The following is an 18,314-nucleotide window of genomic DNA, read 5'->3' as shown; positions in this document are numbered from 1 at the left end:
TGAGGATGTGGTCTAATACCTGAGTGATCAAATGTTTTGGTTTGCGTAGGAGAGTCCTGGCTTATTCCTGTCATTACAGTGTAATTAATAGAACTCCCTTCACTTCCAAAAATGTCCCAGCATTGGAGCCTATGGTCGTTCGATCTAATACTTTAACTCCATGGTGGGTATTGATAAGGTTGATTCAGACTTTAAAACAATATCTTGAGATAATAGGACGTTTTGATAGACAGCCCAATAAAAGGCAAGTATTCACATCTGGTATTTCTACATCCTCAGGGAGCGAGGTGTTTTAAGAGTTAATTTTTCTAATAACTGAAGCTTGCCCTTTAAGCATCAAAATGTTTTAACATTAACCACTTTTGATGAAAATATTGCTCTGAAGTGTTATATATTTTCCTAACTTCTTGAGTAAATCAAACGATTGAAGTACTTGTTGACGCAAGTTATCGCAGAGCTTCCCCCTGGTGGGCAGCCACTCACTGGTGTGTTGTGAATGGATTACAGGTGTGTGGAGATACGATCTCCCCCTCCTCTCCCCCCACCACCATCTCCACCTCTCAGGGAAGCCAGGTGGGGCTTGGGGTGACAGAAGCCCCTGAATCAGTTGCCTCTGGCTGTTTCCCCAGTGTGTCATCTAAATAGGTTCACTTTCCATGTGCATCTTGTAAAAGGTCAGGAAGAGCCAGTTACTGCTTTGTGTTACCATTTGGAGATTCTGGCAGGGCCACCTGGTATGGTCCTCCATCGTGGGTGAATTTCCCTGGACGGCTACTGCTCTTTGCTCTTTGTGGTGTTCTTCTTCTTACATGTCTGGTGATTGTCATTGCTTCTTATTGTCTTTCCTATTTCATCTGCTATCTTATTTTATGCAGGCTTGTTAGGTAAAATGAACTATGCTTGTGTAGAGCTTGCCTCTTCCAGCTGAAGATTTAGTAGTGGCTGTTTGCATCATTGTCTTTGTAACTAACTCATTTCTGTGCTGTTGCTATACTCCATATGTCTAAGTTTAGAATGTCATATTATGCCTCCTCATTAGAGTTGGTAGATATCCCATAAAGAGTCCTTTATTCTTTATTTTTTATTGTTTAATTAATTGATTTTTAGTTAAAAAATTTTTATAGCTTTTATTTATTTTTGAGCCCTTTATTCTTAAGAGATAGATGTGGTTAATATAGATAGATAGATAGATACATACATACATACATAGATACATAGGTATAATTTCAAGAAGACTGTAAATAAATTACTGATGACAGCATCATAATGCAGTGTTGTATTGAAGAAAAGAATACTTGATACACATACACACACACACACACACACACATGCATATATATGTATAAGGACGGGGCCAGGGAGGAATTCAGAAAACATGGAGAACAGTTATACCCTCCTTTCAAACCAACCTCATAAAGGTCAGTTGTCATCCTGTCTCAACAAATGGTCCCTTCTTACTATTCTGAAACTGAATGTCTTTCTGGTTGGACAACTGATGTTAGCCAGTAAGGCATTTCTGATGCTTTTGTGTTCTTATGTAAGGGTGGACCACTTCCAGCATTGTAAATGACAGAAGGAAATACTCAATGGGCCACACAAAATCTTAACTAGTATCATTCTAAGGCAGTCTTGCTCAGAAGTTAAAAACAAGATCTTTGAAGTCTGAGCTAGGTTTGAATTCTGGTTCTAGCACATACTAGCTCTGTGCATTGGACAAGTTTTTTAATCCCTTGGTGCCCCATTTTCCTCATTGAGTTTTTGTGATGATGAAATGAGAAAATGTTTGTAAGATCTCTTGTTTGTCATAAGTGATCACTAAAAGATTTTGTTCCATTGCCATTATTGTTAATAATAATAATTTTGGAGTTAATGGTTAATGGAAAGACTTACCTTTGGGGAAAATATAATAAATAATAAAACAGGCATGATATTTTTGTCATTGGCCTAATTTTGAGTAATTAGTCACCTGTCATATTTTTCACGGAATAGTGACATGTGTGAAAAATTCTGAAATTGGCTTAATTGGCTAGAAATCTTCTTGAGTTATTTTATTCTTAGCTATCCATGAGGTTTGCTGTATAGCATCGTATTCTTTGCCAGGCAATTGCAGACTGGTAGGTGCTTTCAGCCAGGCAATTGTCCTGGATTACAGCTGACTGACCTATAGTTTATACTTTATGAAAAATCAGTACATCGTTTGTATTTTACTTAACCCCTATGGGATATTTTCCTACACCTTACATTTCTCAAAAAACAAGAGGAGTGTTTCTGGGACAAATGTCATTCCTAAAGCCCCTTAGGGAAGTTTCCAAGAGGACAATGATTTATCCTAACTGCTATATCTTCTCCTGCTTGCTACTGCAAAAGATGCATAAGTACTTCATTAGACAAAATAGGGTTCTGGTTTCTATTCAAAGATGTAGAGAGCTAGAAAGAGAATTACTCTCAAGCATTCAATGAAAAAAAATTGACTGGCAGCAAGTTCACAACCTTTCTTGAGCCTATTGAAGTACTGAGGTTGCTGGGAAACCAGCAGACCCATAATTTAGGAAGAGACAGGTATCTGCAGGGAGAAACAAGACATGAGCACTGACTTACCTGGGCAAGAAGCAGCTAGACAAGAATTCAACTAGAGTGCTTGTTAAGTAGGTGGAGTCTGGCTGAGTGCACACTGGCAAAAGAGGGTGAATCTAGGGGCCACAAATAAAGGGGGGAAGTCCATGCCCTCTTGTAGTCATTTTTCCATGAACCCCACCATGAACTCACAGAAACCGTTTGGAGCGTCTACAGAAAGTCTCCCTTGTGCTGCACAAGGAACGAAGCTGCTGTGGGAAGGTAGGGAACTCTACCTGGATCCTTCTCTCCTATGAACAAAAGCCTTAAATTGTGTGGTGTGTGTGTGGAAGGGGACGAGCACTATTACCCTTAGGGTACTGGTGAAATCCTATCATTTCTGGAGCAAGGGAATAGGAAAAACTCTTGACTTCTGGGGAAAGGGCAGGTATAAATGTTGGGTTCATAAGTAACCCAGAGGAGGGGTGGGATCACTGAGAAGGTTCAGTGTTGCAGTGCTTGTCTAAGACTAAGGGAACAACAGAGAATGTTTCCTCCCTCACTCCATCCCCAAACCAGTCAAATAAAAGAAGGCAGAAAAAGAAAAGAAAAAAAAAGAAGAAAGAACAGATGAAAGAAAGAAAGAAAGAAGGAAGGAAGGAAGGAAGGAAGGAAGGAAGGAAGAAAAGAAAGAGAAAGAAAGAAAGAAAGAAAGAAAAAGAAAGAAAGAAAGGGCAAGGTGAGTGGGTTTTTATCCAGCCATATCAATAATCACATTGAGTATGAATGGTCTAAACACACCAGTTAAAAGATAGAGATTATCAAATTGGATTAAAAAAGCAAGAACAAACTGTACACTGTCCATAAGAAACTTACTTTAAATATAAAGACAATCGGTTAAAAGTAAGAGGATAGAAAAAAGATGCTGTGCGAACACTAACCAAAGTAAAGCTGGAGTCGTTACATTAACATCAGACAAAATAGACTTTAGAACAAGGACTATTCTCAGGGATAAAAAGGGACATTAAATAATTATAAATGCCTCAATTTTCCAAGAAGAAGTAATAATCCTAAATATGCATGTACTTTACAACAGAGTTCTGAAATACATAATACAAAAGCTGATAGAATTGAAAAGCAAAATAGACAAGTTCACAAAGTTGAAAAATTCAGTGCTCTTTTCTTAGTAAATGATAGAACAAATGGGAAGAATATCAATAAAAGTTTAATTATCTGAAAGGCATTATCAAACAACTTGACCTAATTGACATTTATAGAACACTACCCAACTACACATCTTTCTGTAGTGCACATTCACCATAGGATACTATATTTTGGGCCATGAAACCAACCTTAACAACTTTAAAAGAACAGAAATTTCAGGAGGTATGTTCATGAACCGTAATGGAATTAAAACAGAAATCAGAACAGAAATATATCTAGAAAAATCCCCAAATATATGAAAAATAAACAACATATGTCTAAATATCCTATATGTCAAAGAGGAAGAATTAAAAATATTTTGAACTGAATGAAAAGGAAATACAATGTGTCACATTTGTGAGATGCAGCTAAAGCAGTGCTTGGGGGGAAATGATAGTGTTAAATCATTTATATTAGAAAAGAAGAAAGGTTTCCAATCAGTAATAGAAGCATCCATCTAAAAAAAAACAAAAAATACTAGAGCAAGAAGAGCAAATTAAAACTAAAGCAAACAGAAGAAAGGAAATAATAAAGATAAGTGCAACAATCAATGAATTGAAAACAGAATTGCTTTTGAAAAAAATCAGTGAAATTAATAAACCTCTAGCCAGACTGACAACTACTAAGAAGGCCTAAAATAGTGCATTTTGGTAGCAGTGAGCACACCCAGTGCCCAGATCTTGGTTTCTAAATGCCATTATCCAATAAAAGGAATGAGGAATCCTTGAAAAAATAAACTCCAAGACTGAGCAGGGAAAATACAAGAAGATTCTGGAGCATCTTGTGGTGCCACAGGGTAAGGAAGTGCTAATCAACAACAACAACAAAACAACGGCAGGATTATGTCAAATACAGGAACAAACATGAAAGAGCTCCCAATGGCCAAAACTGGAACAATTTCAGCCTAAATAAATCAATTTTTAAAATTTGGTTATAACTCAAAGAATAAAATGATTATCTATGAGTCCATATTGATAAAAATAAAAGTTGGGTAGGCTGGTTATCTTGTATGGAGAAAGGACAACTCTTCCTTCCAGAAGAATTCCAAATTAATAAATATAGAGGGATGAGGGAAATCGAAAATCACCATTAGAATATCATAGTCATAACTGCTGCAGACAGATCACCTGATGAGTGCTAAAATTTGTGGGTGACAGTTTAAGGAGAAGCAAGACATTTTCACAGTCTCAAAGTACCCTCCCCCAATATTTATTAACTACAAAGAGAAAAATAGTAACTTCACAGTGGAGAAACCTGGCAGACACTACCTTAAACCAAGAGATCAAGGTTAACATCACTGGTAATAAGGCATATTGACATCATCCCCCTTTCCCCCAGTTTGATGTACTGAGAAGGCACGTCACTTCTGTGGTATTCTGGCCAAAACTCCCTAACTCTAGTCTAATCACGAGAAAACATCAGACAAACCTAAACTGAAGGACAGTCTTCAAAATACCTGACCAGTGCTCTTCAAGTGTCAAGGGCAAAAAGACAAGGAAAGACTAGGAACAGTCACAGATCAGAGGAGACCAAAGAGAAATGACAGCTAAGTGCAATGTGGTATCCTGGATTGAATCCTGGAACAGAAAATTGGCATTAGTGGAAAAACTGGCAAAATTAGGAGAAAATTCTGCAGTTTGTTAATAATATTGTACCAACATCCATTTCCTGTTTTTGATCATGAAACTATGGTTATGTAAGATGTTAACATCAGGGAAAGCTGGGCGAGAGGTATATAGGAGTTCTTTATGTAATCTTCACAACTCTTCTGTAAGTCTAAAATTATTTCAAAATAAAAAAAGCCAAAAGTTGGGAGAGCTTTTGATGAAATAGCCCTAAGGAAAGAAGTAAAGGCTCCTTTGTGTTAAAAAGAAATAATATGGACACCTTTCGACTGTAAATGAGACTTGTAGAAGAACATCTTGCATCCTACCTGGGCCCCCAAGTGATTCACTGAGCTCTTAGTCTGAGAGTTACTGATGGGGCCATCCAACCCAACTCATTTGAAGACATCCAGTTTTGGGGGGGTGTTCTTTAACTCTTTCTATATCTTACTTTGGCTTTTTATCCTGTCTCAACTAGGTCTTGGAAGTGATGATGACCTTAAAATCAATTTTAGAAAACTGCTTTTTGAAAAAAGCTAATTTTCTTTATCCTTCTCAGAGAAAGATGAAAATTTTCCCTCCTCTTCTTTCTTTTGCTGACTGTGATCATCGTGAGGAGGGGGTGCAAACTTGCAGCCCATCTTCTGACATCAGCTGTTTCTAGCCAACATGGCTTTTGTTTATATTGAAGTTGGATTTGCAGAGAAGCCTGCTCATTTATACCATGCTGTTTGACACACTTATGTTGTTTGCTGGGCCCCTAAAGGCATGTGGGTTTTTGACCCCAGGTGAATGTAATAAGTTACATATAATTTCTGGTGTTTGCTCATGATCTGTGCTAGTCAGAGCTCTTTCCAGTCTGACCAAAATATCTAATCCTGCTCCTATGGTTCTTTAGATTCCTCTGTGGCCTCTGATCTGCTTTTTATTATAACTTTCCCTTGTTCGTCCTTGCAGCAGTCTTATGTGGGCTGTGGGTTGCCAGAAGAGAACTTTTCCCTGCCCTGCACCCCGTACACACGTGTAAAGTTGATGTTGCCAGGATATGCAAACTTCCCAGAAGCCAGGTGGTCACACAGAACAGGAGCTGTGAGGTCTGTCTCAGTGCAGGATTGGTTGGCGTTGAGTACCCATTTGGGGCTCATGTCACTGGCTGCCCGAAGTAGGGTCTCACCGGGTCTGAGAAGCTTGTTTTGTGCTATACCACACTCCTTTGGCACTAGAAGCTTCTCCAATATTCTGCCCTAGTTTACTGAGGTCCCTGATGGTGCTTCTCATATCTTAGGTATAAGAGGTAAAAGAAAGGTTAAGAACCAGTGCTCTAAGGTTTCGTTTGTTTTGTGTGTGTGTATGTGTGTGTGTGTGAGACTTTAGATCTGAATAATTTACTTTTAGGTAACCAGAAGTAAGAAGGAAGATGCACATTGGCCATGACTGATTTTTTTGTGCATTGAAAACCACCCCACCAAGATCCCCAAACAGGCTGAATGATTATAAGAAGGGAGTGGGTCTTGAGCCAGCTGTTTGTTTTTTAAACACCATGCTAGGGTGTTGTTCTACTCTGAGTGGTGGAAGCTCTGAAGGAAGTTAGAAGAAAACCCCCATTAACCTCAGTGAGCTCTTGTCTTGAGCACCACATTAAGAGTCATCCAACCTTCCCTCTGGTGGGCAGGTCATCTTTTTCAGCATGATTTGGTAACTTATTTTCTACCTTTGTCTTTGATCATATGGCCCATATTTTCCTTCTTTATCTTTGGAAGAAGAAAAAGCATGAGGTGGGAATCAAATAGACCTAAGGTTTAATCCTCATGCTGACACTTACTGGATGGTTTAACCTCGGACAAGGACATAAGCATCATATTCATCATCTGCAAAAAAAGGGGGAAAATCTGCTTAGATGGTTTGGTAAGAATAACATGTCCCTATTTTACAGATAAGGAAACTGAGGCAGGAAAGGATTAAGCCGTTGACTCAAACCCACAGAGTGTGGACCCAGATAGTCTGACGCTACTCAGAGACTGCCCACTCAGTCCTTCTGCCATGCAGCTCTGCAGAAGGCCAGCATGTACTTACTTCTCATCTGTCTTAAGATGGCTCAGGGTAGAGTTTTCTGAAAATACTGTCCACTGTTCTACACTGGACAGTTCTTGAGCTAGGTGCCTGGAGTATTTTCATCTTTGCCTCTAAGTCTTGTGAGGAATGCTGGCACCATACTCTTCAGGTGTCCAATGAGAGGGTGGGTGCACACAGACTTAGAAAAAGAGAGATTTGCATGGACTCTGTTTTCATCAGTGTTTATGGATAATAGTTTTCTGCCCCAGCAGGGGGTATTTATAGTTACTGTTTCAAAAAATTAAAATGAGTACTTTAAAAATAAATGGATGAGTGAATGAATGAATGAATGAATGAAATATTTAATAAATGAGATAACAATGAGGAAGTTCACAGAAGAGTGCCTGGAACATAGTAAGCTCTTCACAACTGCTCACCCCCATCCTCCCCACCTTCTCCTTCATTTGACCTTAGTTTAATCTGTTATTTTCTTCCCCCACAAACTGAGGTCACAGTCCTCTCCATTACATTATGCTTAACATTGATCAGGTGCTTTGATGAGCACTGTATTTAGTGTGAGTGCTACACCTAAAGTGCTTCTTGAAGAGTGACATGAAATTAGAAAGGATAGAAGCTACTTTGGATGTCAGAATTGGGTCCCAGATGTCAGGGTAAAATGATAGACTGATTCTTACAAGGTCAGTGCAAGGTCTTATTATGTCCAGAAAATTAACGGCGCGCTTGCAGAATGTGGGAGATGTGTGTCTTAGTAGCCACAAATATAGAAAATACTTGGGAGTTAAAACTGATAGTTGTATTGGTTAGGGCACAGATTCAGTTGCTGTCACAAAGACCTAAAATAACAATGGCTTAAATGAACTACAAGTTTATTTCCCTCTCACAGACTGAGAATAAGCAGTATAGGGTGAAATGGCAGCACCAGAAACCCAGGGTCCTTCTATCTTGTTGCTCTGCTACCCTTCATCCACAGGATGATCAGGTCCACATTACAGCCAATGGGAAAGGGAAAAGGGAAGTGGGGGGCATGTTCCTCCCCTTTAAGAGAAAGACTAGAAAATTACCCTAGTCACATCTGGCTACGTCCCATTGGCTAGAACCTAAACTCCCGGCTGCACCTTCCTGCAAGGGAGACTGGGAAATGTAGTCTTTAACTTGTAGCCATCTTCCTAGCAAAGAATTTTATTACTAGGTAAGAAAGAGAAAGAGAATGGATACTGATCGAACAGTTAGCAGCCCTACAGTTAAGTTGATATGATACAATAGTGCAATTTGTTTGTAAAACAGTCTTGGGCAATCTTACATTGCATTGATAGAAGTATAGGAGCTTCTAGAACAGGAATTGGCAACCTTTTTCTGAAAAGGGCCACATAGTAAATATTTTAAACTTTGCAGGCCATATATGGTCTATATTGTAAATTCTTTTTGTTTTTGTTTTTTACAGTCCTTAAAAAATGTAAAAACCATTCTTAGCTCACAGACGATTAAAAAATGTAGCCTGCATGGAGGACTATAGTTTGCCAACCTCTGTTCTAGAACAAGAAGGGTGATAAGTCTGGGATCATGTCTAAAGATGTACAAGAATATGTCCAGAGGAGGTGGTCAGGATGGGGAAGGGTCTCTGGATGAATTCACAAGAGCAGTGACTGAAGGCATTGGTTACTTTTAGTCTGGAGAAGCTGAGACTCTTAATGAGATGATCATTGTCTTTAGATATTTGAATGACAGTCAGGTGATTAGGAGAGACCTTTGTTCTACATGTATCCGAAGGGAAGAACTAGAATCAGTGAGAGGATGCTCTGGGAGACAGACTGCCGCCCAGCATAAGGAAGGACTTTCTCACTATTGGTTACCATTTGTGGAGCCCTTATTGTCAGGCATTGTTCTAAGCCCTTTACATAGATGGTTTCACTTTACCTTCCACAACCCCATCAGGTCGGTATCATTCCTACCTCTACTTTAATGGATGAGAAAAAGCAGCATTAGAAGGTTATATAACTTGCCCAGGCATACGTGCTACTAAGTGGTAGAACCATAATAACTACAATTCTCTACTGCCACCTTGCATGCAAATTAAATGAGATTAGATATGTATATTATTTAGCAGTGCCAGGCACATAGTAAGTATTGTTGCTGGTAATTATTATTATTATAATCCCTAGGCAGTACTGTTTCTCATCATGGTGGTTGTATTAGTTTCCTATGACTACTGTAACAAATAAACACAAACTTTGTGGCTTAAAACAATATATTTATTTCCTTAGAGTTCTGGAGGCCGGAAATCTGAAATCAGTTTCACTGGGCTGAGGTCAAGGTGTCAGCAGGGCTGTGCTTTCCAGAGCCTCTAAGGGGAGAATCTGTTCCTTGCCTCTTTCAGCTTCTGATGGTTTCTGGGCTTCCTTGATTTGTGGCTGCATCACACCAGTCTTGGCCCCTATGGTCACATTTCCTTCTCCTCTCTGCCTTCAGCCTCCTTCTTATAAGGATACTTTGATTCTATTTAGTGCTCTCCCAGATAATCCAGGATAACCTCCCCATCTCAAGAGCCTTCAATTAACCACACCTTTTGCCATATAAGGTAATATTCACAGTTTCCAGAGGTGAATGTCTTTGGGGGGCATTATTAAACCTATCACAATGGTATTTAAACAGACACTGGATAACCACTATTTTTCTTTTCTTTCCACTATTAGAAAAAAATAAAACCCAGCAACTTTATAACATTCTGTGATTTATTGGTCAATCATAGTATCTGTTTTTCCTTGTGGTATTTGTGTGGGGGCGGGGGTATGAAAATAGAATATATTTTGTTTAAGGTATGAGTTAGAAGCAATACCGAATACCACAGTCTGACACTATTTATTGAATAACATTTTTTCCTCCCATTGATTTAAAATTCAGTTTTTATCACCTATCACATAGCAAACACTATACTTGAAGCTGTTTCTTAACTTCATTCAGTTCCATCGTCCATTTTTAGGTTTCTGCAATTGTGCTATATTGTTTTATTTACTGTAGCGTATATATTCATAGTTGATAAATTCAGTCCCCTTCTGACTTCCCTGGTGGTGCAGTGGTTAAGAATCCGCCTGCCAATGCAGGGGATGGGTTCGAGCCCTGGTCCGGGTAGATCCCACATGCCACGGAGCAACTAAGCCTGTGCGCCACAACTACTGAGCCTGCACTCTAGAGCCCGCGAGCCACGACTACTGAGCCCGCGTGCCACACATACCGCAGCCCGTGTGCCTAGAGCCTGTGCTCCGCAACAAGAGAAGCCACTGCGTTGAGAAGCCCACGCACCGCGATGAAGAGTAGCCCCTGCTCGCTGCAACTAGAGAAAGCCTGTGTGCAGCCAAATATAAATAAATAAATAAGTAAATTTATAAAAAAAAAATTCAGTCCCCTTCTATTCTTCTTTTTCAATTTTCTTGGCTAATGGCTCTTCTACTGTTTTCTTTGTCATTGTGTATTTGAACTTAAAAAAATCCTTATTATCATTTTAATGTGGTCTTGGGAAGAGAGGTGATAAATGGAGTTCTAATTGCCTTCCATAATGATCCTCCCACCCTATTTTTTCATTCTAGTGATTTTCCTTACCCATCTCCATTGAGATTTTCCAGCTTTTTGGTTGAAATCATATGGAAGTTTAACTCCAGATTTCTTGATTTCTTTCTCTCATCCTCTCTCTTTCTTTCTACCTATCTTATGTTAACAATTAAATTAAACTTTACAACCACATTAACTATTATATTTGTACTTAACCATACATTTTATTGGCTTTATTCCTTATTACATTTTCTTGTATAACATGTCTTCTCTTTTCTTGAGTTTATTATTCTGGCTTATTTATTTCCTTGGTTGGAACAGATCTTCCAGTAATCTTTTTTTTTTAATTTAATAAAGGGTATTTCTATGTCTTTGAACATGCCTTTCTTTTGTCATCACATGTGAGAGACATTATAATTTGGCAGCTGGTAGAATTCTCGAGTTACAATAAGATTTCCCTAGAATTTTATAAAAATTGTGCCACTGTCTTTTGGCCTAGTGTTGCAGATGTGCAGTATGATGTCAGTCTGATTTTCTTTCCTTTTAAGCAGCCTGATTTTTCTCCCCTATCAGGAAGCCTGTAGTTGTTTCTCTTTGTTCTTGGAGTAGGAGACTGCATCTAGAATTGTGTATTCATTTTTTTTTTTTTTTTTTTTTTTAGCAAGAGAAAAGTAGCTTGGTTTTGCTCAAGCAGAGTTTTTTTTATTTATTTATTTATTTATTTATTTATTTATTTATTTATGGCTGTGCTGGGTCTTTGTTTCTGTGCGAGGGCTTTCTCTAGTTGCGGCAAGTGGGGGCCACTCTTCATCACGGTGCGTGGGTCTCTCATTATCGCGGCCTCTCTTGTTGCGGAGCACAGGCTCCAGACGCGCAGGCTCAGTAGTTGTGGCTCACGGGCCCAGTTGCTCCACGGCACGTGGGATCTTCCCAGACCAGGGCTCAAACCCGTGTCCCCTGCATTGGCAGGCAGACTCTCAACCACTGCGCCACCAGGGAAGCCCTAGAATTGTGTATTCTTTCAGTAATCCTACTGCTCAGCACTCAATAGACGCATATGATCTAAGGCCTCTAGTCTTTCATCAGCTCAAGGAAATGTTCTTCTATTTCTTCCTTGATTGTTGCTTTTCCCCTTCCTTAATGATGTCATCTCCTTCCAGAACTTCATTGAGACTAATATGGGACGTTCTGGATTTCTCTGTTATATCTTGTGTCTTATTTGATTATAAATTTCTTTTTCTTTTTCTGTGTTTTTCTTTCTTTCTTCTTCTTTGTCTTTGTGTGTGTGTGTGTGTGTGTGTGTGTGTGTGTGTGTGTGTGTGGCATACCAAAATGAGCTGTGGTCCTGCCCCTTTTCAGACTTTGACTTCTTCCTATATTAGGGACAAACTTCCCACTTTCCAAAGACGCCCTGGAATCGTTGCTGTTCTGTGTGGAGAGAACATGCCTAGTTCCTGATGTCCTTTCATTTGCCTCTGAGCCGATGCCTGTGACCCTCATCTGATCTTTGATCCTCTGAGCTTGGGGTTTTCCAGGACCTTTTTCTGGAAGCCTGTGCACTTTCTTCTTAGGGGGCCTGTGCAGAATCATACATAGACTTATCAGCACTAATCAGCTTTTCCTCAGCGACATCTCATCTGCTTTATATCTTCCCCATATTCTTTAAAATGTAGGCTTTATTGATGGCATCTTTCTCTGGGTCCCAGCATTGCCTCTAGTGTTTTGGTCACATAAATGTGGGGTTTTGTTTTGTTTTTGTTTTGTGTTTTGGAGGAGAAGGAAGGAGTAAATGTCTGAGCCCAGTTTTGCTATTCCCCCAAATCAAAAGTCCCAGGGTGGAAACAGTAGAGGTGAGTGAAGCGTCACATGCGTGGCTGGATGGAATGACCTTTCAGCTACATCTAGCTCTGGGAGGCTTGTCTCTGAAGTCTAAAGAATAAAGCAGCATAATTAAAGGTTTAAGAAACAACTTTTACATACCAGTCCAGAGAGATAGGGTTTAATTTAGCTGGGAGAACAGAGTGAGGTGAGACTTAAATGGTGAGTCACACTGAAACGACTAAAGATATAGCAGGAGAGACTAAGCTTAAATTACAGCCAAAGTGATTCAGCTTGGTCACTACAAAGACCATTTAACTCTGAAACACTTGTGTGGCATCACAGGGCATTGACTAGCCAAGTTAGGAAGCCTCCTTTTCTGGTGAGTTTTCTTGGAGGGTTAAGAGCTGTTCTATTTAAGGGAAGAGGATGGACTAAATTGTCTTCCGGTTTCCCTGACAGCCTTGGGATATTATGATTATGATACCTTAGTGCATATGATATTAGTGTTTTCACCCAGCCTTACTGATAATTTTTATTTTTCAGTGTGAGCAGAGACTATTCTTAGTAGGAACACTTCCTCCAAATCTTTAAAACCGAATGGAGACGTCTTCCCCTAACCTGCTGAGAAGAACAGGAATTTCAGTGGCTTCCTCTCTCCTGCAGCTGGAAGCAGTGCAGCTCCCAGTGTGGCTGGAGACTCGCTCCCATCCCCTGGCGGTCCCCTCCCCCAGGGCGGGCTAGAGAGACCAGCCAGGAGGAGGAGAGGGCCTGGGGTGGACCGGACCGGGGGAGGAGTGACAGAGTGACAGGCTCCCTGTGGTAGGTCTGCGCCTTGTCACGGAGCCTCCTGGGCTCAGGTCTGAGGTGGCCGCGGGAGAGCCAGTTCCAAGCTGTGTGGCTGGTGACATTTCCGGCTGGCAGTGCCCAGCCAATCAGTGACAGGTCCAGCTAGCTTGGGTGATGACACACGAAATATGATAATTTTCTGCTAAAGAGTCCTGGGAGCTGGGAGAGAAGGGTGTGCGTGTGTGTGTGTGTGTGTGTGTGTGTGTGTGTGTCTGGGAGGGGGCAGTGCAGGCAGTGGCTGTGATGAGGTGAGAGGGTGACAGTGCATTGGTTTCAGTGGTTGCTGAGGGAGGGTGGGCTCTGAGGCTACGGCTAGAGGGACATGCCCAGAGCGGCTATGGGAACATCGGGGTGGCTTTTCAGCTAAGCTGCTGGTGTTGCTGCTGCTGGCCTGGAACCAGGGGAGCAGAGCCAGCGCCATTCTGAAGCTCTGGGGCTCCTGGGGTGAAAAAGAAACTGTAAAAGAAGGAAACTGCATTTTCCTTCCTTTCAAACATAAGTGAGGTGAGGAGTTCTGGTTTCCTCTCAGGGCTACCTCTTGAAAAGCCAACACTGGAATAATAAACACCACCTGGGTCGCTGAAGTACTTAACGAATAATTTTTTTTTCCATTGGGGCAGGGGGGTTGTTGTTTATCCTCAAGCCCCACTCCCAGTTTTCTACCTCCATGCTTAACCTAGTCCTGAAAAAAGAAGTAAACAAACAAAAACCCAACAACCAAACAAAACCAGCTTGTTAACAAAATCTTGAAGAAGGGCCTAAGTCTGGATGTTAGAGACTGTAAAGGTTCAGGTGGTAGTTTTGATTCCAGATACTGGCTGGAAAAAAAAAAACATGTGTTGGAACAAGATCTGGTCCTAGATTACATTATAGTTTGCAAGTAGTGCCAGAGGATTCTTTAGTTTGAGGGCATGGCAGTGCCCTGTGGTTAACTGTGAGCTGGTGGAGGCCCCCACTTCCTTCAGCTGCCCTGGCAGGCTTCCTGGTCCTTTATCAGCAGGTAGGGGCTCGTGAGGGGTGACACCCGTGCTGACAAGTGTCCCTGGCATTGTCTGACCCCATGAACATGTGTGTTCAGAAGTGAAGGATGGTAGTGTTTACATAACATGCTGATTTGTCACTGAGGAACTCATCACTGCAATAAATGTGTCTAGTTTTATGCCTTGCCTTTGCTCTTTCCCTGCCTCTCTCTCTCTCTCTCTCTCTCTCCTTCCCTCTCTCTCCCCCCCCCCCCTCTATATATATATATTTGTAAAAAGGCACTGATGAATGAAATCATTATCTCTGCGAGCAAGCCTGCCCTGTGGCTTTAGGCATGGGACTGGGTTCCTGTGCTTGGAGTGACAGGTCTTCAGAAGTGATAATTGGTGTACTGTATCTTTAAAAGGTTAAAACCCCTTTCAAAAAAGGTCTGAACTCATAGTGGAAAAGAGAGGCGAGGCAGGGGTTGGCTCTGGATTCAGAAGACAGCTGCTGATTTGATTCCGTGTCTGCGGGCTGCATTTATTCCGTGTTTTTCAGCAGCAGGAATTCAAGAGGGATGCTACTGTTTGGGTTTCTGATCGTGATTTATATTTATTCAGAGGAATAACAGAGGGTGGATCTGTTCCCGGCGCGAGCATGCTCACAAGCAGCCGACTCTCCCATTATCCAACTGCCTAGTTTGGTGCTTCAATGTACATGTATATTTCGTGTACATATGTGTGTATACAAACGCGCATGCATGCCTGGATGGACATATGTGTGCACAGGTTATCTTTTAAGGACAATTCTTTCAATAAGGTCTTTACCCCTTACTTGAAACAGGTGTTCAGGAAAAAAATGCACAAAATCCTGACTGACCGGAATAATTCATGAAGAAGGGGCTGGATCCGTGGGTCAGAGAACACAGGACCAGTTTGCCATCCCAAGGCCGAAGGTAGGGGACTCTGGATTTTTATTCGGCGGAGGGATGCCTCGCGCTTTATTTTATTTATTGTGTTTTTGCCTGCGGCCGCCACGGGCAAGTGAAATAGCGAGCTGCGATTCCATGTCGTCGTGGCCTTTCTCGGGCGAGGTGTCCGGTGGCGGAGGCGCCGGGAACGGCCGGGTGGGCGGCCGCGCGGCGTGCGGTGCCCTCGGTGGGCTGAGCGGGCTCCCTGGCCCAGTGCCGGGGGGAGCGGCGGGAGCCTCAAGTGACCCCCGCGCGTCAATCACGGCGGCAGCGGCGGCTGTAACCCTCTGCGCGCCGCGCGCTCCCCGCACCTCGGCAGCCCGGCGGCACCGGCGCAGTGGGGCCCCCCTCTCCTCTGAGCCCCAGCGGTTGGGCTAATGCCTCGTCCACCGCAGCACCTGCAGTTTTTTCTGCTGCCCTGGCTGCGGCTCCGGGGTTGTTCAGACCCCCCTGAGCCGTCTGTGTTGCTGAAAATGAGATCGGAGGATGCTGGGTGCCCAGACAGAGGGGAAATATTCCTAGCCCCCGCCCCAAAGGTTCCTAAAGCAAAATCACAACCTCCCCTCCTCCAAAGAAAATCAAACCAAACCCAAACTCTTACTCTGTTGGGGATTCTCGCCTTACCCCTCTCCCAGTCGTGCCCCACATTTTACCATCCTTTAAAATGAGAAACACCGCTGGTGGAATGGCCCCTGCCGAGACTGTGCAAGCTGCCCGAGGACTCCTGAGCGTGGCCGACACCCTGAACTCGCGGAGACTCGGACGGAAGTGTTGGAGAGGCGCTGGAGGCCAGGCGTGGGTTTGGTTGACCGCGGCTGCTTTGGTTTACGTTGCAGGTCGCAGGTCGGGACTACTTCTTTGGCTCGGCCCGCCCTTGAACTTTGGGGGTCGTGGATGCCGGCAGGAGGGTCTGCGGGATCTGGTTGCTGGGAAAGCGGTACCCTGGCCCTTTTTCTGCCGCGCACCTCAAGTTTCCGGCCACCCTTGGCATTGGAACCGCAGTATCCGGGTGCTCGCCACCCCCCAGCCGTGTCTTGTGCTAAGGTTTTGGTTGTGCTAAAACTGGCTTGCTTTCTGGTTGTTGGGGGAGGGGAGAAGGGGGAGCCTGAGGTGTGCCCTGAATTGATCTCCACCCAGCGGTCTCCAGCCCTTGTTTGCGTGATTACGTAACTTCAACCAATGATCAGACCGTGCGCCCCAGCAACTCCCACCATCTCCCGCCCTGCCCCCCGACCGAAGAAGTTGGGTCCTATGTTTACGATGTTTTTGTGTAACTGTGTATCAGCGGGGCAGGGACAGTGTGGGGAAGAGGGGGAATGATTTGAGCAATTTATGTGAAGAACATGGGGGGCAAAGATCACGTGTCCATTAGGGTTAGCAGTGGAATTGGCTTTGGGTTGGTGTTGATCTAAAGACCCTCCCACATCCCTTTCAGCTAGTCATTGCTTGTCTGAACTTGCATTTGGTCATGTCACCCCCCTCTTGAATCCTGGAGAAGGTTGGAATCATCCCTGCAAGACCCCTGGGTTCCTAACTAGATGCATAACACGAATCCTGAATCCAGGGTGACTGCCAGGCTCATTTGTTTCAGGTTCTAGCTGTTCTTCATACTTCCTGCTGAGGGAAAGAGTTTCTGCCACGCTTAGAGTTTCACTTTTGCTCTGGGGTTGGGCTACACTGTGGGGCTGAAGAGTAGAACCCAGATGCTGGCTGAGCTGCTCGACATATGCTCTTTAAAGCTCTGATGACTTGCAGTTGCTGGAGACCCTGTACATTCTTGCATTGAACACTGTGGGATTTTTTTTTTTTTTTTTTTTTTGCAAGGTAGGAGAACAGCTGTCCCATCAAGATATCTGCAGGCAGAGGGGGAAAGGTGTCCATGACACTCAGCTCTCTCTCCTTCCTCCCCACTCTGTCTGTTTAGCTAAGGTACCCACAGGACACAGAATTGTTGCATGGGGCCCCTTTATCACGCCCCTTGGTGCCTCAGCCTAGGACTCCTAGACAGACTTGTTAATTTAGCAAGAAGTCTGGCCCCTTGAGGCTGAGATGGTTTTACTGTCCTCCGCACCCGGCTGGGTCTGCTCTAAGGGCCAGCGACAAAGTTGTGCGCCGTGGCAGTGGATGAAGATGTTCCCCAACAGCGCTGTTGCTGAACTGTCTCTGCCCGCTCTGTCTCAGTGGCAGTCACCCTCCTTGGACTGGAGGAGCATGTGCTGCCTTTGGGTTCTTGCCAAGTGAGCCATCGAGGCACTTGGTGTATGAAAGGTACCAGCAAGAAGAAGAGGCATTTAGTCTGAAATCCTGGCAGATTCCAGGCCCCGACTTGATGGGAGATAATGTTAAGAAAGCTGTGTGACAACTGGATAGCTTTTAACTTGTCTCTCACTTGCTCTGTGAGTTCCCTGATGCCTTTCAGGTTCTTCTCTGTTTTCCAAGCTGCCCATCAAGGAGGCCCAGACATGCTGTCCTTCCTTCTGTGTCTGGTGGAATCAAAGCATATTTACAAATCTGAGATGCACTGGGCAAGCAGGGCAGGAAACACCGACTATGTGAACAGGCAGCAGTGGTGTTTCAGGACAGACTTGGCCAAAGCCCTTGACCAAGGTCGTTCTTCATCTGTAAAGTGGGTGTCACCGTCGTAGCCTTACCAAGCCCACTGACGTATCTTGAGACGTAAATGAGTTGGACTAAAAAGTAACATGTGCTCTGTAGCTGATGGGTGTTAGGATGATACC

At 43.0% G+C, this 18,314-nt stretch overlaps 1 long non-coding RNA gene across 1 annotated transcript in view; it reads left to right on the top strand.

Annotated features, from left to right (window-relative positions):
* Nucleotides 1-18,314, top strand: part of LOC132364386 (uncharacterized) — a 169,532-nt gene that overhangs the window by 83,936 nt on the left and 67,282 nt on the right. The window contains exon 2 of the long non-coding RNA XR_009502808.1: nucleotides 15,450-15,561. This is a non-coding gene — a long non-coding RNA (uncharacterized LOC132364386). The remainder of the gene's footprint in view (nucleotides 1-15,449; nucleotides 15,562-18,314) is intronic.

Source organism: Balaenoptera ricei, chromosome 1 (assembly GCF_028023285.1).
Source record: "Balaenoptera ricei isolate mBalRic1 chromosome 1, mBalRic1.hap2, whole genome shotgun sequence".
In the NCBI taxonomy this organism is placed as follows: Eukaryota; Metazoa; Chordata; class Mammalia; order Artiodactyla; family Balaenopteridae; genus Balaenoptera; species Balaenoptera ricei.
Note: the sequence above shows the minus strand (reverse complement) of the source record. Positions and strands in the feature narration are given on the sequence as shown.